The sequence below is a fragment of the Cryptomeria japonica genome, chromosome 5 (genome assembly GCF_030272615.1).
Source record: "Cryptomeria japonica chromosome 5, Sugi_1.0, whole genome shotgun sequence".
In the NCBI taxonomy this organism is placed as follows: Eukaryota; Viridiplantae; Streptophyta; class Pinopsida; order Cupressales; family Cupressaceae; genus Cryptomeria; species Cryptomeria japonica.
Genome location: NC_081409.1, coordinates 42,695,442 through 42,709,412, shown reverse-complemented (window position 1 = coordinate 42,709,412; position 13,971 = coordinate 42,695,442).

The following is a 13,971-nucleotide window of genomic DNA, read 5'->3' as shown; positions in this document are numbered from 1 at the left end:
AGGTCTCTAGAGAAGAGGATAAGATTGATAAACTGATGACTGTTGTGAAAGACCTTACTGCAAAGGTGAGTAAGAATGATAAACCTCATTACAATTGACAAGATAGGCCTACCAAGTTACATGTTATGCCATATAATACTACCTGGAAAGATGGAAAACCTGTACAGGACAAGCTAAGAAGTACACAGAATCAGGATACTCCTGACCCTTTAAAAGGTGGAAATTTGCATAATGTGGAGAATACTCGGTGTACAGCATGTGATGGACCACAATCCCCTTACCAGTGTGTTGTGGCTCAGGCTTTAAATGAATCAATGAGGAGTGAGGGTGAATTGAGGTATCAGAATGAAGATAAGCCTATAGTAAATATGTTTGAAACCACTGTTGATAGTGACTATGAGTTTTCACAAGATGAAGCAGATGAGTATGATGCACTAAGCAGCAATGCAAATTGCCATGGGTAATTAATGATTGATTGGCATCCCACTCTAAATGTGGTGACAGTTGAAGATGAAGAAGTTTGTCTTAGAAGGCCTAGTGAGGAAGAAGTTAAGAACCTCACCAAAGCTACAATAGCTAAGGCCAAACACAACTATAACTTGAGAAGTATCAAGAATGATGAGAATCAAGGTAAGCCTGGTTCCATGTTTATTAAAGAAATTTCTCAGAAAAAGGTGACTGATGGTAAACCTTGCCATAGATGGTCATGCTAAAAAGGATCAATCTAACACTTCAGGGAAAGCTAAGAAAGTTAGTGGAACTGGTAATTTATTAGAGACCACTACTGATAAGAAGACAAGTCACCAAAAGGCAGATAAGGTTAAATCCCATTCTGAGTCTAATATTAATTATGCATTTGATATGACTCAAGCTTTAACCCAAATGAAAATTACAGTACCACTGATAGAGCTGTTAAAAATAAAAGAACACAGAGAAGCTACATTTTCTTTGATTTCTAGTGTATCAGATACAAATGCATCTTCACCAAAAGGTACTAAAAAGAAGAGAAAGGATCAAGAACAAAAAATCCAAGAAATTTATGTGGGAACCACAATTACTCAGGAACCTTCTCAAGTTGATCCTTTTTATGTGACATTATTAGTCAACAATAGACTAATAAAAAATTATATGATAGATTTTGGGGCTGCTACAAATGTGATGCCATATGGGGTCATGAAGGAGCTAGGATTGTCAATAAGTACCTTGTATGGGAAGTGCTACACTATGGATAACAGAGAAGTACCTATTGTGGGTACAATGAAAGACGTAGAGGTGAAAATAGCAGCATTCCCAGAGGCAACCTATAAGATGGATGTCATAGTAACTGACACCAAGCCCCATTATGGAATGCTTTTATCTAGACAATGGGCTGCAACAGTTGTAGGAAATATCCAACTAGAACTCTCATATGCAACCATCCTAGTGAATGGGAATTAGGTGAAATTATATAGAGAACCACGTGCCCTAGTGGTCATTGAGAAAATAGATCCTAACATGCTTAATTGCATGATTGATGTGGACCTTGACAACTTTGGAACTAAACCAATTCAGCCTCAGCTAAAAAATACAGACCCTATTGTTAATGAATTGGAATCTCAACAGGAAGGCATGTGGCAGATGTACTTTGATGGAGCTTGTTCCAAAGAAGGATCTGGAGCAGGAGTACTTTTGGTTTCCCCATCAGGTACTACTTTTAAATATTCCTTTCTATTGGCTTTTCAGTGCACAAACAATACAACTGGGTATGAGGCCTTATTATTGGAGTTGGAAATTGCTAAGACACATGGGATTCAGTTGTTAAGAGTTTTTGGAGATTCAAAACTTGTGGTGTCTCAAATAAGATCAAAATATGTGCCTAAGAATGACAGGTTAAAAAAGTATAAACATGATGTTTGGGATGTGATTGAATACTTTGATGCATTTTCAATTGATTGGATTGAAAGGTCAAAAAATATTATGTCCGACTTCTTAGCTAATGTTGCACTGAAAAATGATGATGTAACATTAACTGGAGTATCAATAGTTGAGATCAAGGCCATGATGATGATAACTGGAAGGTATTCAAAAATGATGATGATATACTCAGGTTTGTACAATGCATTGATGACTATGAAGGTCAAAAAATTGACTGTAATGCATTAGTATAAATAGTAGATGGGAAAGAAACAGTTTTTGGAAATGACATAGTTCAACTAGAAACTAATGAGATACCCAGAGGACTAGTGGAACTAGAGGGTATGTTCAGCTATAGTGACAATCATTTACACCAGAAGTCATCTACTAAGTTGGAAGAACTGGAAGAGGTAAACTTAGGGACAAAGTCATCCCCTAAGTTGGTGTATAGTGGGAAACATTTGTCTTCCCATATCAAGGCCAACCTCATTAATCTTCTAAAAAGTATAAACATGTTTTTGCTTGGTCTTATGATGACCTGAAGGCGTATAGACAAGATTTATTTCAGCATGAAATACCTCTGCATCCTGATGCTAAGCCTTTCAAACAAAAGCAAAGACCTATCAACCCCCTCCTGGAACCCAAAATGCAGCAAGAACTAACCAATTTGAGAGAAGAGGGAATTATAAAGCCCATAAGGCATTCATCATGGGTATCCAATCTGGTTCCTGTCAGGAAGAAGAATGGGGACACAAGGCTCTGTGTAGATTTCAGGAATTTGAATGTCACTTCTCTTAACGACAACTACTCATCGCCAAATATGGAAGCCATGCTACAGAGGGTAACTGGGTGTGACCTGCTATCAATGATGGACTATTTCTCTGGGTACAATCAGGTATTGGTAAAAGAGTCTGAGAAGTTCAAGACTGCTTTTACTACCCCTTGGGGAACCTATGTTTATGTGAGGATGCCATTTGGTTTAAAGAATGCTAGGGCAACTTTTCAGAGGGATATGGATGTAGCCTTCAAAGAGTTTATTAACATTATAATGGTTGTCTACCAAGATGACTTTACATGATTTTCAAAGAAGGCAGATGACCACTGTGGTCATCTAGAAAAAATATTCTGCAGGGCCTTGAAATTCGGTGTGTCTCTAAATCCCAAAATATGCCAATTTGTTGTAGCTAAAGGAAAGCTATTAGGACACATTGTTTCCAAGGAAGGAGTTAGGATTGACCCTGAGAGAATTGAGGCTATTAACAAGGTTCCTCAATCTAAGAATGTTAAAGGAATTCAGTCCTTCCTGGGTAAAGTGAATTTCGTCAGAAGGTTTATAGCCAACTTTACCGAGATTGTCAAGCCCATTGTTAAGCTGTTGAAAAAGGATGCTAAATTCTCTTGGGACGAGGAAGCAGCATAGGCCTTTGACAAGATTAAAAAGGCTATTCAAGAAGCCCCAATGTTAAAATCTCCTGATTACAGTAAGCCTTTTTCACTGTTTTCCTTTGCTTCTTACCATACAATAGCAACAGTCTTGCTTCAGAAGAATGATGAAGGTTATGAGCATCCAATTGCTTTTTATAGTAAATCCTTGCAGGCTGATGAGTTAAAATATGAGATTATGGAAAAACAAGCATATGCTTTGGTCAAGGCTGTTAAAGTATTCATGCCTTATCTTGTGAATGTAAGAGTTGTTGCCTATGTCCCACATGCAGCTATCAGAGACATTTTATCCCAGTCTGAAGTTACTGGTAAAAGGTGCAGGTGGATAAATAGGATACAGGAGTTTGATCTTGAGATCAAGATCACAAAGTTGGTAAGAGGACTGGGCCTGGCCAAACTGATGACAGAGTCAAATCTTGCGAACATTGACATCAACAATGTTGAAACTAAAGAGGTTATTGTCACTAGCATTGGAATGCAACCATGGTATTCATAGGTTGTGCATTTCTTGAAAAATGCAACATGTCCAGAGGGAATGACCCGCAACCAGAAGAGAACACTAAAGCTGAAATTACATAAATATGTTCTCGTTTAGCGAGACATGTACTGGAGAAACAAAGATGGGGTGTTATTGATTTGTATAGATGATTCCCAAGCTGAAAAGGTTCTGATAGAGATGCATAATGGAGTATGTGGAGGTCACTACTCAGCAAAGACAACTGTTGGCAAAATAATTAGGGATGGATATTATTGGCCTACCTTGTTCAAGGATACTCACAAATATGTCCATAAATGTGACCCTTGTCAAAAAAATTCTTCAAAATTGAAGTATGCAGGTGCTCTGCCACTCAACCCTGTTATAGCTGAGGCCCCTTTTTCTCAATGGGGCATTGACTTCATTGGAAAGATAACAGAAAAATCAAGCCGAGGTCATAGGTGGATCTTGGTGGCCATAGATTACTTTATAAAATGGATTGAGGCCATACCCACCAAGAAGGCAACTAGTAAAGTTTTTGTTGATTTTTTAATGGATAACATATTGAAAAGGTTTGGTGTGCCTGTGAAGTTGATTATGGATAATGCCATGTGCTTCAGGTCTGAGGAATTTACAAAATATGTGCAAGTTATGGAATTGTCATGTCATATTCCTCACTGTACCACCCACAGGGAAATGGCCAAGCAGAGTCAAGCAACAAAAGCCTCCTGAACATCGTTAAGAAGATTCTTGAGCAAAATAAAATATCTTGGGATCAAAAGCTCAAGCTGGCTTTATGGGCAGACAAGGTTACTGTGAAGAAGTCCATTGGTACATCCCCATTTGAATTGGTGTATGGAGTTCAAGATAGGTTACTTGTAAATAATCTCCTTCCTGTATACAAATTCTTGCAAGTTGAAGAATTGGAAGTGTTTGAACCTATGGAGGACAGAATGATTCAATTGGTAGAGCTGGAAGAGATGAGAATTATGGCTCATAAGAAGAATTTGAAAACTCAGTTGCAGTCAAAATATCTTTTTGACAAAAGAGTCACTACCAGAAAGTTTTAGATTGGTGACATGGTTATTCAGTGGAATGCTAGAGAACAAGATAAGGGAAACCATAAGAAGTTTGAATCATTGTGGATAGGCCCTTTGATTATCTTCGATGTCAATGGAAAAGACTCATATTTCCTGCAAAAAATGAATGGTGAGCTACAAGAATTGCCAGTGCATGGAAAATTCCTTAAGCACTACTTCTCATAACTCATTTTATCCATGCACAGTAGTTGTAAAAATTGTATATATTAGGTTTTCTTTAGTTAGGGTTTTGTTTTGGTCTGCATCCTAGAGTTTTGCTAGGTTCTTGTGTTGATCTCACGTCCAACCATAACCAGTCAAAGCCGCTGTTATCAGTAATTTGGGTGGTGTTGTAATATTCCTGATATCTCTGAAAGTTTCTGCAAATTTTCAATGTTCCTAGTCTGCAAGTCAATGGCTTCTAAGGGTTTTGGGTTTAATGATTTTGAGGCCTTTTATGGAAAAAAACCTTCATGTCTTATTTTCCTTAGGGAAAACCTGTTTAGTCGTTGCCTTTTTTACCACTTAACCAGAAGGGTTATTATGTCGCTGAAAGGGGCCATTTAAGTCTTAAGCTTAGGCGGATTTCATTTTTATTAAAGTTGGAATGCTTTAATATTCCCTAAGTCCTAAATAATATATTTAACGCATATATCGGGTTCTTAAAATTGAGCAGATATGAATAATCCAACATCGGTCGTGAGACCATGAAGGGAAGTTGCGTGTTGAATAGTCTTCACGACTCAGTGACAAGCCGCTAGTGGCAGGGTCGGGCGGAGATCCAGTGGTGAAGCAATGGCGTTCAAGTGGCAAAAGCATCTTAAAGTTTGAGTGATAAAGATTTGATCCTACGGTGGTCGTAAGACCGCGATGGAAAGTAGCGGGAACTTTACCCTTCGCAGATCAGCGACTAAAGGGTGGGCTTGGCAAGTGCGAGTTGTTAAAGTGCTTTAAAGAGTTGTCAGATCTAAAAGATCCAATGATAGTCGTGAGACCATGATGGGAAGATGCGAGTCTTTTACTCATTGCAACTCAGTGACTAAAGGCAGACAGATATAGTATGGTCAGTCCTCTTTGCAACACTTAAGTGATTAAAGGCCATGTTAGATCTGAGCGATCTAACGGTTGTCGATGAGCCATGAATGAGAGTTGCAAGTTATTTTCTCTTCACGGATCAGCGACTGAAGGAAAAAGCGCACTAAAGAAACCATTTTGGTCCATTGCAGCAGAAAGTTTGAATTTCAAACGAATTAATTACAAAACTTGTGGCTTGCATGCTGAGAATTAATGTTGATTTTCCGTCGAGGTTGCTTCATAAAATCTTGTTTTTTGATATTTTCATTGTAAAAGGCTTTCACGAAGGGTTAGCGGAGACAAATTTTACAGCTTCTGTGAGTTTTCTGGTGAGAAGTAAGTTGTTCTGCGACCGCTATATTTGCAATTTCTGCTCTTGTGTGTTGGCATTGTTTGGTTCTGGAAAATTTGAAGGGTTGTTTGAATCAAAAAGTTAAAATAAGATAAACCCTAAATTATCAAAATGGCACCATGATGGGAATTCAAAGGGAAAATAGATTATCAGGAAAGGGCCATCTGTGATGATTTTTAAGAATAGTTGGTTCAGTCTACGAATAGTTCTGCCAAACAAAAAGAACTTGTACCCAAATCTTCTCGCTTGCAAATTGGTGATGGTTTGTTCAACAAAGGACATTGGTTAAGAGATCCCCAGATAGCCATGTTTGGTTTAGGTCTATTCAGGGTGGGGTTTAGTCAGCGAAATGCATCTGCTCCTACAAACAACCTATGGCAATTAGATGTCGGGAAATTGGTGGTCCCTGAAATTTTTATGGATGTTGAATTGTTGACCCAAATTGCAAAGAATTATGACTCTGTTACCAAAATTGTAAGGAATGTAAGTGGAAGCACTTTGATTGATGTTACAGCTGATGAGATTAGAAAGGTTTTCCGGCTAAATGAATCTTCAAATTATCTAGAGACAATTGATTTTGAAATGTTAAAGAAGGTCTATGATACTAAAAAAGATTATCTTAGAGGTGGACCAATGAGGGAATTCTTTGCAAAAATAGGAGGGCTACGTTTGTAGGGACCAGTACATTTGAACCTTTCCCTATGATTTTTTTCGCTTTGAGGGCTAAAGGAGTATATTGGTCTCTATGTCAGATTTTTGGAGAGGATGCAGAAAATGCTATGCCAACTTATTATATGCTCACGATGGTACAAATTCTCAATCCATCTATAGCAGTAGCTTATGACATTGCACCTTACCTAGAAAATGTGATCCATGAGGGTTTGATTGGGATTAATATTGCCAAGGTGGATAGACTTTTTGGCTGGTATTCTTTGTTAATACACATGTTCTTGTTCAAGGGTGTAGACTATTTTGCAAAGGATATGGACTTATTGAGAGTAAAAGATGGTGAAAACATGTCAGTGCAATTGTGGAGTGAAGATCTATCCTGGGATAGAGAAGATGCCAGCTATTTAAAGTTTGACAGATGGTTTGCATCAAGGTTAAGAATTCTCTTGTGTCAAGAGAATCCCTGGATCCCAAAAGCTCTTCTTGAATTTATCAAACCCAAGGAATTTGTAGAAGATATCAAAATTGTACATAATTGGGATGATATAATTTTGTATCCTGGTTCTACTATTTTTCAAGTGTATGGCTTTAGGGGAAATCCATATTTTCTCCTTGAAAATAGGTATTGCTGATATCATAAGGCAGATTGGGGGTCTACATGAAGCAGAATTGACAGGTAAGGGGAGAGGAACAATTTTTCCAACCATTACCATTGCACACCAATTTGTGATTACTAAAGGGGGTTGGATGCATTTTGATAAGTTCTTCAAGCCCTACAGATTGACAACAACAGTTACAAGATTTGTTGACCTAGAAGATTTTTTCAATGGCATGTTTAGAAAGAAGGTCAGGTGTGGTGCTAAAGTTCATCAATTCCACTTCCCTGAGGATTTAATAAGAAATGAGTTTAATCTAGCAGAGCAAGAAGTGAAGAAAGAAAAATGGTTGGTATATAATAAAACTCTTGACTTTGTCCAGTATTTTGATAAAAGTTGTGATCCACTGAAGAGATTTCATCCATTTGGGGAAAAGGTAAAGTTTTTAATAGAATATTTTGAGGACAACTTACAAACCCTAAATGAGAAAAAAGATGCAGTAATAAAGGCAGATCCTAAAAAGGCCAAGCTCATCTTGACTAAACCTATCTTTGCTAAGATCATTCCTCCTGGTGAATATGTAATGTATAAGAAATCAGGCTATAATGTGGTGATGCCTAGGACGGATGAGCCTTCTACATCAAAGGGAAAAAGGCCAATGGAGGATACTCCTGAGTTACAGACTTCCCCAAAGAGGCAGAGATTGGAGGAAGAGGCACAACCAAGTGAAGCTATGTATTCACCTTCCCAATCCCCATTACCTATAGGTGATGAGCAGGCCGTAGTTGAGCAACTGCTGCTATTAGGAAGCATCGGACAAATTTCTTTTACTTATAGAGAATTGCAGGAGGGAGTGCCTGAGGAGCCAGCAGGTGCTACAATAGATTTAACTATTGAGGAATTTGCTGGAAGAGAATTGGATCCTGTTATAAAGCAGGTCTGTGATGAGTTTTTGGCTGATGACAATTTTGTGAGCTCAGGAGCCTTTTTGTAATTTGTTTGGAGAAAGCATATGGATCAGTTTAACGAGAGATGTGAAAAAGACAAGTTGAACAACCAAATAAACATCCATCTGCTATTGAAGTAGAAATTAAACAAGAAATGCTAAAATAATTTGAGATGATTACCCCAGAGGAGAAGAGAAAATTAATTGAAAGTGCTGGAGTACTAATTCTCCCAGAGTGGGATATAGCAAATGCTGTGGTTTTTGATGCAGTAAGATAAGAAACTAAGCCCTTGGAGGGGATAACCTATAGTAATGACCATGCAGCTCTTGTAATGTGGTCATTAAAAAGAGAAGAGAATAGAAGAAGGGGTGAATCCTCAAGGTCTGATTACTCAAGCGGAATGATAGTGAAGAGGGTCAAAGATATAGGTGCAAGAGAAGCTGCTAGCATGACTTTAGAGTCTGCTAATTTTGGAATAACAGTGGCCAAGAAGGAGGCAAAGGAGAAGGTGGATCTTGAGGTAAAATTAGAATTAATTCTCAAGGCTTACAATGATGCAAAGATTGAAATCGCTTGTAAGGACAATTCAATTGAAGAATTAAAAGGTAGATTGGAAGGACAACAACAAAAGGGTGGGTCCTCTCAATTGATGATTACCTCTTCTCCTACCAAGCCCCCTTCTTCTAGTCATATCATTGAATTTCCTCCTTCCCCCATAACTTCTAGCTTTCAGTTAAAAGAGAGTGTTCAAGATGAAATTGAAAAGTTAAAGCAAGCTCGGTCAATATTGGCAAATAAGTATGAAGAAAAAATCAAAGACACTTTTTTGAAATTTGCCAATACTGTTGAGGTAGCAATTATTTATTTGAACATGAAAAAAATAATGAATCTCTTGGATTCTTTGATGGACGAAAAGGCTACTTTGGAGCCAGTCTTAGACAAGTGGATTGCAAGAGAAGTGGACTTAGAGTCAATATATTCATTATCTCAGGAAGAAGTAGATGTTGATGATACAATTAAGTCTACTTATGAATTAGTTAAAGACTTGTCCAGGTTTGCAGCTGAAAGAATAAACATTGAAAGAGGGGCAAATATATTCCAAAAGGAATATGCCAAGGAAAAGTTCGAATTGTTTCCTAGAGGTTTCTTAAGTGCAAAAAACATGAAAGACAAGGGAGTGTGGATTGAGGAGCTAGATCACAGGCTATCTCAAAGGATAAATAGTATTATAAACAAGGATAATACCTTTTTGTTTATTCAAACTATTGAGGAAATTGAAAAGGCAAAATCATATTTTAGCTTTTTAGAAAAGGAGGTTAAACAATTAAGGATGAAATGAAAAAGTTTGAATAAACAAAAGCTTGAAATTATCAACTTTCCTTGGCCCAATGATGAGATGTTCAAAGTATGGGAAAGCAAGTACATTTTGAAAGACACAGGAGAACAAGAAGGTCCCACTGATGCTCCAACATGTGACAGTTCGCCGACATCCTGAAGCAGTTTGTTTTTTGTAACAGATTTTGGGTAATTGGAACCTTGAAGAGTTGAGGACACCTGGCGCCTGATCCATGAATATAGAGAGGTTAGTTATCTAAAATATGTTGCATGTTTGCTTTGAAAATCACACTGGTATCTCCACCACAATTAACGGATCGCTAATCAAAATATCTTAAGACAAAGGCGCCACATGTTAGGAACCTGCCCTTTTGGCCATTTTCTAGCTGGATGACCAATCAGTTATAGAAGCATGCATTCCTAAAGCAGCTATGCTTCTCCCTCAATTGTAGTCTTGTAATCAATGTAACTTTTGGAGGGAATGATTGTCAAGATAGGAATATTATTCTAGGGAAGTTTGAAGCTTGTTGCATCAATAGTTCTATAAAAGGATACCAGGACTACCTATAAATGAACACAAAATTTGGTATCGAAGCTCTGGCAAAATATATGTAGACTTTGTTTTTGGCATTTTGAATTATTCTTGTATCTCTCTAATCTTTGATGAGGGAATAATAATATACAGTCAAAATATTTCGAGCTCAGATCTGTGTTGTCTTTATGTTTGCATGTTGTTTTTCATTTTTAATTAAATAATCAAGGATTGTTTAATTGGATTATTTACAAGGCAATTAATGGGAATGTTTTAAGTATTTTTCTCAAGGAGGAAAATTAAATATACTTAATTCATCTTCATTGATATCAGTATATTCACATGAATTTGATGACTAGGTCTACTACAGATTAGAAGTCTGTATATGTCAGGCATATACAGATTTAATTGATCAAAAATAGTGATATGTATATGAATTTTGTTGTCAGATTTTAGTATGCTTTTTTATGACTCTGATGCCCGGATAAGGCACTGGTCTAAATTGCTAGTATTTGTGACATCTTTATGGTCGCATACAATCAAAACAATTTTTCATTCATGTTTGGTTGTACTAAATTGAAGAAGTTTGTAGAAACTCGCACTGGTTTTCTGTAAACCATCTACTAGGTTGTGAGAAAGTAGTCACAATTAGGTTCACCTGCCTAAGCTTTGTAAACATTGAAGTGTAGGAGGTTTTTTCCTTGTAAACCTCGTTAATGTTGTCTTGTTTCCTATTCTTGTTGTTCTCTTCTTTTGTAAACAGAGGCATAATTTGTGAAGAGAAAATAAAGTAGTTAGTGTTTATGGTGAAATGGATACAACAATGATAATATTGAAAGACTAAATAGATTCAACCACAAAAACCCTAGCCTAACAACAACAAAGATCCACCATAACATATGAAGATTACCTAAGACAATGCAAATCAAATGAAATCACAAAGATTATACCATCACATGTCCAATAGGGTTTGAATCTCCATTCTTCCTATCTCCATTGATCTTGCTTGATATATTTGCTCTCAGATTTTATATGTGCACAAGAGCTCAACAAAGAATGGAATGTGGTTGCAAGTAGGATCGCAAGCATAGTGTAGTCGAGTGCGTAATTGAGTTAGGGTTTAATAATGAAGGAAGCATCTGCTTATATAGAAGACACTATAAGAAATGGAGGGATAAGATTGAAAGGTGTAAAAGGAGGTCGGCTATGATTAGAGGGTAGGTAGAGGAAATAATAAAATAGTGAAAGGGGGTAGGTAGTGTATGAATTAAGAGATGAATGACATGTGTCATGGGTAGAAAAGGCTAATGAATTAATTAAATAAATAAAGATTTATTTAATTAATAGAAAAAGTGGGATCAATTAAATAAATAAAATATTTATTTAATTTAGGAAAAAGACACTTTAAATAAATAAATGTATTTATTTAAACGAGAAATAAGGCTAGAAGAAGATGAATGAATTAATTAAATAAATAAAGATTTATTTAATTAATAGAAGAATTAGGCTTAGATAATTAAATAAATAAAATATGTATTTAATTAGACTGGACAATTTTAAGTGTCTACATTTTGCCCCTCTTTGAGACAATGCGGCTTGTCGCGTTGTTTCAAAGAAGATAATATGAACTGATACAAAGTTGCCCCAAGATGGGAATGATATGCCCCCTCGAGAGATTGGATGAAAATGTCTGGAAAGATCGCAGACAATCTTTGAATAAGAAAGAAAGGCTAAAAAGGACTGACCGGATAGGATAGAGTGACAAAGTCACGGAATAAAGAAGACTGACTCGGGAGATGAGGGCCAGGGCGAGGACAGTCTATAAGATAGACCATGAGGGAAATACATGCTCATTGTCATCTACACCTCCAAGAGATTAGAGTGCAGAGAGAGAAAAGAGTAGTAGCAGTCAGCAGCGATGGCTTTGGTTCACAGATTCGACCACGTTCGCCGATTCCAGAGGCCAGCAAAGGCAGGAGAGCCAGTAAGTACCACAAAACCTCTTTGTACTTTGTTGCATTTATTGTTGTCATTAATGCATGCTAGATAGGGTAATAAATGCACTCTAGGATAGGGTCCAAAAAATGTCAAAAACGTCCAGGCGCGTCTGCATTGGTGCCAAGCACGTCTATACTCACTAGGCGCGTCTGCATTGGTGCCAGGCGCGTCTATGTTAGGAAAAGCGTCTATGTAGAATGCGGTCGTATTTGTGTCATGCAGGCGCGTCTGTGAAATTCAAGCATGTCTGTGTAAAAGAGGCGCGTATGTGCAGAGCATAGGCATGTCTATGTTTTTCAGGTGTGTCTGTGTTTTTCGGGCACGTTTGTGCAGTCTATAAGCACGTTTATGTCATGAAAGCGCGTTTGTGTCTAAAAATGTGAATTTGTGTCTTCTAGGTCAAATCGGTAGTTTTGTGATGAACATACACTGTCGATTGGATAAGCTGCTGAGAGGATACACTCAAGCAGGTCCTCTAGGGAAGACTAGGATAGAAAATAGGGCTAGGATTGGCAATTCTGTGATAGAACATACGTTGCCAATTAGGAAACTACTCAACAGGATTCACGCAAGCAGAGGCCCTAGGATAGGATAGATCAAGGCACTTTGTGATGAACAGTGAGTACCAAGACATAGTACTTTGTGATGAACAGGGAGTACCAAATGCGAGTAGCACTTTGTGATGAACAGGGAGTGCAAATGTGAGCAGCACTTTGTGATTAACAGGGAGTGCCAAACACGTAGTACTTTGTGATGAATAGGGAGTACCACTAGGATAGAAGCAACACTTTGTGATGAACAGTGAGTGTCACTAGGATAGAAGCAACACTTTGTGATGAACAGTGAGTGTCACTAGGATAGAGTACCATATGCACTTAGATAAAAAAGTAGCATTTTGTGATGAACAGGGAATGCCACTATGACTGACATGATTGATTTGATTGACTGCAGGAGTATCTGCCTATGCTAGAGTCACGAGAGAGATTCCCATCGACTCAGAGGTTGCGACCTGAGTTGACATTCAAGGACCGAGTTGCGATTGAGGCTATGGGATTGAGACATATTCTGTATGTGCCTGAGTTTTGGGCGAACATGGGATTGCTGACTGCACTAGCGGAGAGATGGCACTCTGAGACTTGCACGTTCCATTTGCTGATGGGTGAGATGACAGTCACCCCGGAGGATGCATACAGGATTCTACGGATACCAATCGATGGGGAGCTGATTCCTTATGATCGAGACAGAGACAGGGATGCCCTGAGACGAGTGTTCCAGGATCCAGGACTGGAGATGAGGGCTGGACATGTTGCTTGGGATGTAATGGCAGTGACAGGGTTAGCGCTACCAGCAGTACTGGGAGGAGTGATTAGTGGGTTCTTGTGTCCAGACAAAGCGACACGAGGGTTGGCTATGGGCTGGGGAGGTGCACTGGAGACACTAGTTACTCAGCACACCAGATATGCCTAGGGACCGTGTGTGCTGGCACACTTATATTATGAGCTTCATCAATTTGTGTACCACGGATCAGTGGGATTGGGCTGCGGAGTCACATTGCTACAGGTGTGGGCATATGAGCAT